The sequence below is a fragment of the Argopecten irradians genome, chromosome 8, assembly GCF_041381155.1.
Source record: "Argopecten irradians isolate NY chromosome 8, Ai_NY, whole genome shotgun sequence".
Lineage (NCBI taxonomy): Eukaryota > Metazoa > Mollusca > Bivalvia > Pectinida > Pectinidae > Argopecten > Argopecten irradians.
This window is the reverse complement of record NC_091141.1, coordinates 18,982,290-18,992,879: the sequence shown is the minus strand read 5'-3', so window position 1 is coordinate 18,992,879 and position 10,590 is coordinate 18,982,290.

The window sequence follows — 10,590 nt, the reverse complement described above, 5'->3', positions numbered from 1 at the left end:
TACAACATCCAGTAGGACGGACAGAAGTTATCATCCAGAAATGTATTTTATAGCTGACCTAATCCCTGTCTAATAACGGGTATAACTACACCACCAGTTCGCCGAGAAGAGAACTACATTTTTTGTAGTGTCTGGAGAAAAGTCGACACTTTAAACAATCGAACTAACAAATGCAATAAACCTTTTTACTTCCTCGCAAATCGAAAATTTCGTAAATAGCCAACATTTATTAGTTTAATTATAAATTCGTTATTGTTTTATTACAAAAGGGATACAGAAAAAATGATAAATGGTGGGGGAAAGATTAAAATGATAAAAAAATCGTATTACGGTTGTATTTACGGTTTGGCCTGCCCGTGAGCCATACAAGGTAAAGCTTTAAAATGTTTCAATTTTCTATGTTTAATATGTACAATCCTTTTAAATGTTATGAGGTTGAAATACGCTATTATCAAATAAGGCACTATGGTCATATTTGATCTGTGAACAATGTTTTCCTAGTTTTATAAAAAAAATTGTCAGAAGGCTGGCGGGGTGTGCCTGTTTGAACATACGAAATCATCCCAGTTAAAATAGGGCATGTTTTTCATCATTTGATTCTCAACGTTTCGTTTGTTATTATTTAATCCTCATTGCTTGATTCTTTTGACATTGTCAAGAAGAAACCCTTCAATCTTCTATATTACTGCGTGGAATATTTTTTAAGATGTCATCAAATTGTGTAAAAAGTGTCAGGAAGTCAAGAATACATCGTATACTATTTCTTTACCTAGCATTTTGGTTACATTATGGGCAATCAAACGACTCGTTCTATATATACACATAATAAACATCGTTATCGTTAGTCCATTACTCAAATTTCTTTTCGTGTACCCTTTTTATTAAAGTTTGGAATGCGATTGCTTGCGACAAAATCATTTGAATCTAAAAACCAACTGATTCAGAATTGATTTCAATTTATGGTATATGTCACAGTTTTAAATTCAATAAACTACAAATTGTAAGATATTACACATCAATGCATATGTGGTCCGCGACTATTATTCCTTATAGAAAGCAATATTTCAACTTCCAATTTCAGAACGTACCCCCCATGAACAGTGTCGTTGAATGAAATAAATCCTCAGTAATTTGTACAACATGGCGGACCTCACACACCTGCATCAGTTTATTGTCGCTCTAACTTTGAAGTCCGCAGTAACCATCAGTGCTGTAAAATTTATTTAGATACCATATCATTTTTATCATCAGCTCCAGTTTTTATGGAAACTCGGATGGACGGTCCTGCTTTTAATAATCTAGTTCAATTTTACCAAAACCGACTGCATTGTATATTTGCCTGTGTATTTTGTCAGCAATATCAAGGTCTGTTTTCCACGGTTCTGATTCCATCAGTGAGTTCTATTGAGTTAATATCCAGGTCCATGTCGGGAACTTAATCCTTGTAAAGATAACTTGATGCATCCCCTTCACCAGACAAAGAATGCTTCCTATTTTGTTGTCCCTGGTTCTATTTTTATCCTTTATCACTCCACACTGCCATTGCAATATTTATTTTGTTGATGTTTTTAGGTCATCTGACCCGCATCCTCGATATTCCAGGGGTTCCGATCACTTACGATCTCTACACCCCTGGACTATCTCGTAGTAAAACTGGAGGCAACAGAACAGAACAGGTAATTTAGTCCTTTGATGTACATCAAAAGAGCCGTATAACGGTACACTGTGGTTGACTGTGTGGCTTTGAAGTTGGGCGTCGCTCTCTCTGTAGTCTTCAAAGGAAATCTTTGCAGGTCTGTGATTGGTTCAGATCTGTTCACCTGAGCTGCCTTCATTTTTACAATGAGATAGTCCAGGGGTGTAGAGATCGTAAGTGATCGGAACCCCTGGAGTATCGAGGATGTCTGACCCGAAGGGTCAGGATGACCTATAGTCATCGTGATTCGTCCGTCGTCGTGCGCCGTGCGCCGTCCGTCGTGCGTAAACTTTTTCCTTTAAAACGCTACTCCTCCTTAACCACTAGGCGGATGTCATCCATATTTGGTGTGAAACATTATTGGGGAAGGACAATCATATTTTATATAAATGAGCTTGGTCCAACCCCTAGGGGCTGAGGGGTGTGGCCCCAAAAGGGCAAATTTTCTTATTTTAAGCTTTAAAATCCTACTCCTCCTTCATCCTTGGATGGATTTCATCCATATTTGGTATGAAACATAACTGGAGAAGGACAATCATATTTTAAATAAATGAGCTTGGTCCGACCCCTAGGGGCTGAGGGGTGGGGCCCCAAAAGGGCATTTTTTTTAATTTAAGCTTTAAAAACCTACTCCTCCTTCATCCTTCGATGGATTTCATCCATATTTGGTGTGAACATCATTGGGGACGGACAATCATATTTTATATAAATGAGCGTGGTCCAACCCCTAGGGGCTGAGGGGTGGGGCCCCCAAAGGGCAAATTTTCTTGATTTTAGCTTTAAATCCTACTCCTTCATCCTTGGATGGATTTCATCTATCTTTAGTGTAAAACATTATTGGGGAAGTATAATCATATTTGATGTAAATGAGCGTGGTCCAACCCCTAGGGGCTGAGGGATGGGCCCTTAATTTTAGCTTTAAAATCCTACTCCTCTTTCATCCTTGGATGGATTTCATCCATATTTGATGTGAAACATCATTGGGGACGGACAATCATATTTTATATAAATGAGCCTGGTCCGATCCCTAGGGGCTGAGAGGTGGGGCCCCATATGGGGAAATTTTCTTTATTTTAGCTTTAAAATCCTTCTCCTCCTTCATCCTTGGATGGATTTCATCCATATTTGGTGTGGAACATCATTGGGGAAACACAATTATATTTTGTATAAATGAGTCTGGTCTGAACCCTAGGAACTGAGGGGTGGGGACCCAAAAGGGCAAATATTCTTAATTTTTGCTGGCCCACTTCCTGTTTTAAGGTTTCAGTCTCCGATCTCAATGAAAATTGGTCTGTAGGGGTTTTAATTGATGCCGAACAACATGCAAACATTTTCGTAAAGATTTTGGTATTCCAAGATGGCCGATGGCCCACTTCCTGTTTTAAGGTTTCAGTCTCCGATCTCAATGAAAATTGGTCTATAGGGGTTTTAATTGATGCCGAACAACATGCAAACATTTTCGTAAAAAATTTGGTATTCTAAGATGACCGCTGGCCCACTGCCTGTTTTAAGGTTTCAGTCTCTGATCTCAATGAAAATTGGTCTATAGGGGTTTTAATTGATGCCGAACAACATGCAAACATTTTCGTAAAGATTTTGGTATTCCAAGATGGCCGTTGGCCCACTTCCTGTTTTAAGGTTTCAGTCTCCGATCTCAATGAAAATTGGTCTGTAGGGGTTTTTAATTGATGCCGAACAACATGCAAACATTTTCGTAAAGATTTTGGTATTCCAAGATGGCCGCTGGTCCACTTCCTGTTTTAAGGATTCAGTCTCCGATCTCAATAAAAATCGGTCTGTAGGGGTTTTAATTGATGTCGAACAACATGCAAACATTTTCGTAAAGATTTTGGTATTCCAAGATGGCCGTTGGCCCACTTCCTGTTTTAAGGTTTCAGTCTCCGATCTCAATGAAAATTGGTCTGTAGGGGTTTTAATTGATGCCGAATAACATGCAAACATTTTCGTAAAGATTTTGGTATTCCAAGATGGCCGCTGGCCCACTTCCTGTTTTAAGGTTTCACTCTCCGATCTCAATGAAAATTGGTCTATAGTGGTTTTAATTGATTCAGTAGGGGGAACTTTAGGTAAGGACAATCGTATTTTATAAAGGAGCGAGGTAAGACCCATGGGGATAGTATGACCGAGGTCCAAAATGGGACCTTATATTAATCCTTGAATTGGTTTCGACCATATTTGGATGAAGGGCTACCAAGTTTGTTCAACAAATGACATTTACCTTTTTCAGAAACTTACATATTCAACTAAGGAGTTCCTTGTATTGTTTATATTAATCGTTAACCAATACTTTATACTGTGACTTTGTTGTTTTGTGCCATGAGTCAGATGACCGTTAAGGCCCATGGGCCTCTTGTTTTAATTTATTTCGTTATCATGTCCGTGGTAATACAAGGTATTTTTTAATGTAATGATTTTCATTTTCTTTCATTACTTCTATATCACATGTAAATAACAATAGGTGACATCGACCAGAATCCATTGTCTACGCTGATCAGAGCTCCTCGGAAATTATTCGTTCTATTGATGACCAATGGTTCCAATCTGTCATTGTTTATTGCTTTACGTTTTAGTGGGATGGTTCAGATTGTGTGTAGTAGTCCCGTTGATACAATTATCTTACGTACGACTTTAATGGGGGAACAAGTACAGACTACTGGATATTTGTCAGAAAAAAAATATTTAAATCTAATTATGGTCAGTAATAAAATCTTCGTCCACACGTAAAGAACAAAACCTCATTCGATACAATATCCTAGTCCTAAATGAATGAACAGTCTAACCATCACCATAGTGTCTAAAGGACATCACTGAAACCCGATACCGCCTCAAAAGAAATAATTATCCGGGTATAATGAAACGTCGTCCGTTTTTTCTATTATACAGTCATATAATTTTAAATCTTTGTATGAATTCAATAAACATTTTTGTTGGACATATGGAGATGACCATCAATTGGTCAAAGCTAGACCAGGTCATGATTCCAAACAGCTGACCACTGAGTTAGTTCGCGATACAATCGTCCATCAAACCTCCTCGTCCACGATATTACCAGATATTATCCTCATCATTGTGTGAATTGTCCCGGTCCATGTGGGACAATCAGCTTCCGGAACAATGGCGGCCAACAGGGGACCGGCCGGGGTCGCCCCCTAAACCTCTCAGGTGGAAAATGACCATTGAATGAATGACATTGAAGCCATATGTTGGCTATTGACGAGAGTCGGTAGGAACGGCGAATAAACAGGCGAGAAACTGTCAGATAAATAATTACCTATAACACAATGTCAGCTGGTGAAAGGATAATCAGAGGTAAAAGTTGTTCGGATAAAAATAGACAAATAAGACATCGAAAACTCACAAGCTGCCAAAACGGTCGTAATTAAGCATTAGGCATGACAATGAAGTCATTATTATATCCTACCTAGTTTATTCTAGCTGTAACGTGATTTTTTATTGATTAAAATAGTCTGTTTAGCAAGTCATAAACCGAAAATAAAATATATTTAACAATGTCATGCACCATAAACGATTAACTTTTTAAAATATATGTGTTGTAATTTTCATAAGTACGAATCAAGAAGCGTTTTTAATATGGTATTCACCACCAAAAGTTACCAACATTTTGAGAAATATAATACTTAGAATACATAGGTTTGAATTGTAGAGGTAAACATAAGGGCTGAGACTGAGTTTTTTTCGGTACTGCCAAAAATCATTATATTTACATCTACAATGCAGTGAAATGAGTACATTCGGTCAGACCATGAACCTTTAGTAGTTGTCTACAATTTCATTAAGTAATTGTAATATGATTTCTGCAAGTATGTTTCCATCTAAAGGTAAATAAGGCATCAAAAACGAGAAATTTTACACTTCATGAATTCTGTGTTGTAACTAATGTTTCCAAGGCATCATACATGGTTGTCTGCTCATTTGAAGAATTTTTACAGCTTAATTCATCAAATTAATAGATTACGGAAGAAAAAATAGCATGTCAAAACTTTTGCCCATTTATGGCACCTATAACTTTAACTGGTATCGTTTGTTGGCGAATTTCTATGTAATTTTCGGTTTTTGCGTGTTACTTCAAATAATACCACCAGTTTTCGAACAAGAAACCTCAAAAGGATATCGCGGTAAAATGTTTTTGGCAAATTGCTTAACAAAATTTTGAAACAGGTCTGTTGGGCTTCATATTGTATGAAACAATAAAACCGTAAATATATTGGGAACTCTATAAACTAACTATCTGGTAGAGAAATTTAAAGAAGAACACTGCCAGATGTTCCTGTAGAGGGTAAAATTAGCTTCCATTCTTGTTAAAAGTAATATTCGCCACAACTAGTCGAAACTATTGTCCTAATTATCATTTTTCTTCAGTAATGCATTGAGATCCACAATATTTTATTAGTGGAACCACAAACATCGTATGATAATTTACAAATATTTGTAACAACACAATCATTGCACAATGTAGATTTCGTTATTTTTGTTTTATATGTATCTAGATAACAATCAAATCACTTTACGTCTACTAAAGCTGTTTGTCCATCACTGTCTGGCCTTATGTTGACCGTTTGTACTCATTTTATTAATGCACTGTAGAATTTTTGTCAATGCTGTAAAACTCATATTGAACTCTGATACATTGTAACTTCTCTAGTTTAAACACGTTTTTATTATATCATTGTTCGTTTTATGCTTTTTCAAGTGAAGGCAATATCTTATAAAGATTTTGATGACTTTCAAAACAGAAAATTGATGTCGACTGTTGAAATTTCAAATAAAAATAAAATTATTATGTTTTAAGATAATCTATTTAGATTAATTTATTTCGATAAAACTCGCGACTCTCGTGAAATGGTTTCCCGTCAGTGGCATCTGGAAGGGAATCTTTTAGATAGATACTAACCGATGACATATAGTTCATTAGCAAATACATTGTAAATATACAGAACAACCACAACATTCTGACAACGTCTTCTGTATTCATCAGAATGTCTAAAATGGATAACAAAATTAAAAAATCTGGCCATTTAGCATGCCTTATGAAGATACTATTCTTTACGAAAGCCTCACATGATATACTATACTATCGAGGGTTCCTTACCGTCTTATGCTTCAGTGTAAACAAATGCCTATGGTAAAGACAATGTAAGATAGTAAGGACATTTGTATTGTTTTATTATTGACGTCATCTAAATCACTAACTATGACAGGATTTTATAAACAACAAATAATATTGTTTATATATTGTCTTTAAAAAGTTGGTACAAAACAAGGTTAAACACTGGTGACTGTCCGGGTAAAAAAAACCAATTACCAATATTGATTTTAGACACCAGTTCAAAGAAATACCTGAGATCTCGTTAACGTTTGATCCTGTACAGCAGGTGAGGGTTTAGGTCACACTGATTAGCCTACCGACATCACCTGCAGTAAGACAAAGGGCGGTTCTATCTGAAATCTTGATTTGAACCTCCCGCTTTATAAGCCGGCCGAGAACATACCGACACATCGCCATCTGTCACGTGCTCTGGGACGCACACACCTTAGTCGGAATCATCAAATAACATGTGATCGCTCTGATAAAAGCATCCAATGTTTAATTTTGAATTTTCCGTTGGCTCCGATCATTTCACAATGGAGAACTGATGAAACAAATATTGATATCATGGTTTAAAAGTCTGCAGCTCATGTGGATGAAAAGTCTCCTTAAACTCATTGTTTTACTTGGCCTTGTACTTGGTCTCATAAATAATTATTCTTTTAGGAAGCATTATTTGGCTCTTTCATTTCCATTGGTATAAAATGTAGCTGTTATTGATTTCTAATTTTAACGCCATTGACGATTTAGAACGAACTTCAGATATCTGAAAATAAAACGCCTACCATAAAACCATACCACATGGAAACAACACGTGCTCTGATAATTAATCAGTACCATTCTTATTATTACCATTATCTTTGTATCCAATGCAGGATAGATATGATTTTTATACAAATTTTAAAAAGGCAACCGCATTTCAGAAACTGTTTAGATTGTCATGATAATAAGCATATATATATTGATTTTCGAATTAAGCAAGAAATTGAATTATAATTATAGCATGGTAATTAATTCCACAAAGATCTTGACATAGACAATTACATATTAAAACATTGTCATATATTTCTATCATGTTTATTTCGTCGCCATTTCTGAAAGAGAAATCATCTGCCACAAAAAACAAATGTGGAGTGTTAAAAATTGTAAACAAATCATGAGGTAATTAAACCAGAAATCATGAGTTCTTTCAGAGATTTTCTTCAAACGTAAGCCCAATCTGTTTTTCTTTTGTTTTAGATACATTTTCATAAGATTAATACACTTATGAAGGAAGTGCATCTATAAACGACTTCTAAAGGACCATAGTAACTTTATTCACATACAAACTTATATTTACAAGGAATGACTGACTTTTTGGAATCAGACATAAGGTAGGTCAGTATTCTGCAACACTTTTACAGTACATACGTATTGGATGGATTTTCTTCTGTTTGAGTCTCATGCTAATTGACCTTATAAATTAGAACTGAAAAGAAGTCCTAGGCAGCACCCTATCACTTTACCATATAATATGGTGTTTTTTGTTTTATGTAAATGCAGCATTTTTTCACTTTTTCATACAATATGGTGTTTTTTGTTTTATATGCAGCATTTTTTATTTCTAGTAAAACTACTTGAATTATTAGTAACTAAGGGAAATAACTCCTTCATCCTAAAGCTATCTAGAAACTCTTGACTTCTACACTCATCCCTTAGTCCTGTATAATTTATGTCTTTAAAATTAAACTAATATGTTAATGTTCAATCTCCCCAGGACTATGTCATAGCTGAAGGCGGCCCTTTGTGAGACGGTTTGTTATCAGATGATACCGGCTGGTTTGATTTAGTGATGAACAACACAATATAAAAATTGATCTCATATTGGACATAGCTTTTTTGATTCTCCAACTCTCAATGATTATTCCTGAAATACATTCAGTTTTGCTATTAAACATTCATCAGTAATAGTTTTTTCCCGAGAATTTGGGTATTGAAGATATTTGACAAATACGAACGATATACACAAGAAAAAAAAATAAAAGTCGATTAACAAGAGGCAAAATTACTTTCAATGAAAGCACCAGTTGCTTACTAAAATATTTGGTAACTAAACTCAATAAGACTTTCTCTTTAATCATTCTCGTGAATGAACTCTCCTGGGCTTGGTTGTTCAAAAAGTAACAGACTTAATCACACGATAAGTGGATGTTTAATTTGTCATTTGCTCTAAATCCTATATATTATATCGTCTTAGAAATAGTCAAGTTGGTAAAGAATAAGATACATCAGAATTTCATAAAATTTTGTCAGGTTTGTTTCATAAAAAGTGATTTTATCTTGATTTGTACATTACCATTAAATTGTGATAAGTCTGAACACCTTGTTAATAACTGGACCCTGAAGTGTCGTAACGTCCTCTTGATTACAATTAGATCAAACAAATTACATACCACAGTTTATACGGGTTTTTGGAATTTAAGTAAATAATTCGTCAGCATTTCTACCTGTTCAAAAAGCAAGTAAAAAGTAGGGTGAGGATCAATCAAATCAGGGGAGTTAAAAAGACAAATGCCGTAATTCTAGTTAACTAATTTAATGGTTAAACAACAATCCATACATTAATTAAATATATTAAATGTTACAGGGAAATTTAGATAGAACATGACTATACTGTATACTTCAAACACATTAATAAACATCCTGCATTGTATATAAGTGACAAGCGCACCTTTAGCGAAACATTGTTTGTATAAAGGGAGCAAACTCGAAGACTTTCATGTACTCCGTGGAGAAGGTTAAATGCGCAGGAGGCCTGTGTGAGCACGTCCATGAATTTCATTATGATGAAACGAGAGTTATATCGCCGCAATTTTGTAATTTGTTAGCCTTATAAAGCATTAACTATTGCCATGTAGTCAAGTCTCATTAAGACATTACAATTATTCGATACATGTATGTTTTATGTTCATATCTTTCTTTCATTCAGGTATTTAATTACAATAATATGTAAGTCGAGCTCCCCCAATGCCGCCGAAGCGCCCCCTAAGTCAGAGGTACGCACCTCCTGCGCACCCCAATTCCGTTAACCTTCTCCACGGTGATGTAGATCGGCTACCCGACACAATGTGGTTGTCCTTATGGTAGATGATATTGGAAATATTTCACACAGAAGAGAGATAAATCAAAATCTGACGTTTTGCCTCACGTTGGTGTTACAAATGACATTACTGTGACACTATTACACATCCCAAAGTGTGTAATCTCTACAGGTACCACGGAAAATAAAACAAACAGAAAACCATTTTATATATTTAAAAAATGTTGGACCATAATTTTTACCCTTTTGAACGTAAAATGATTTACAATTGCGTTTTGAAATCATGTTATCAAGTGTTAGAATACACTGATATATGGGTGGTAAATACAAAAAAAAATGTATAGAAAGTTTAGGTTACCTTTGGCAAACAGATAATATTGATAACGGCTCTTATTGTATAATCAAGCAAAGGTTAATTAATATATATATAAACAAGATTGTCTTTAACAGATTAGAACATCTTCAAAGGGATTATTTTATTCGTGTCTTGATCACGGCTTTGGTTTACAATTCTATTTAAGGAAGACCAATCTCTACGCATATTCTTAATGTAGAAAAGTGTCTTTATCAAAATACACCAAAACATTTAAGAATATGTACTTTGTGTAATTTAAATGATCTTGAAGATGAACTTCATTTTGTATTAAAATGTCCATGTAACTCTGATATCCGTAAAAAATCATGAAA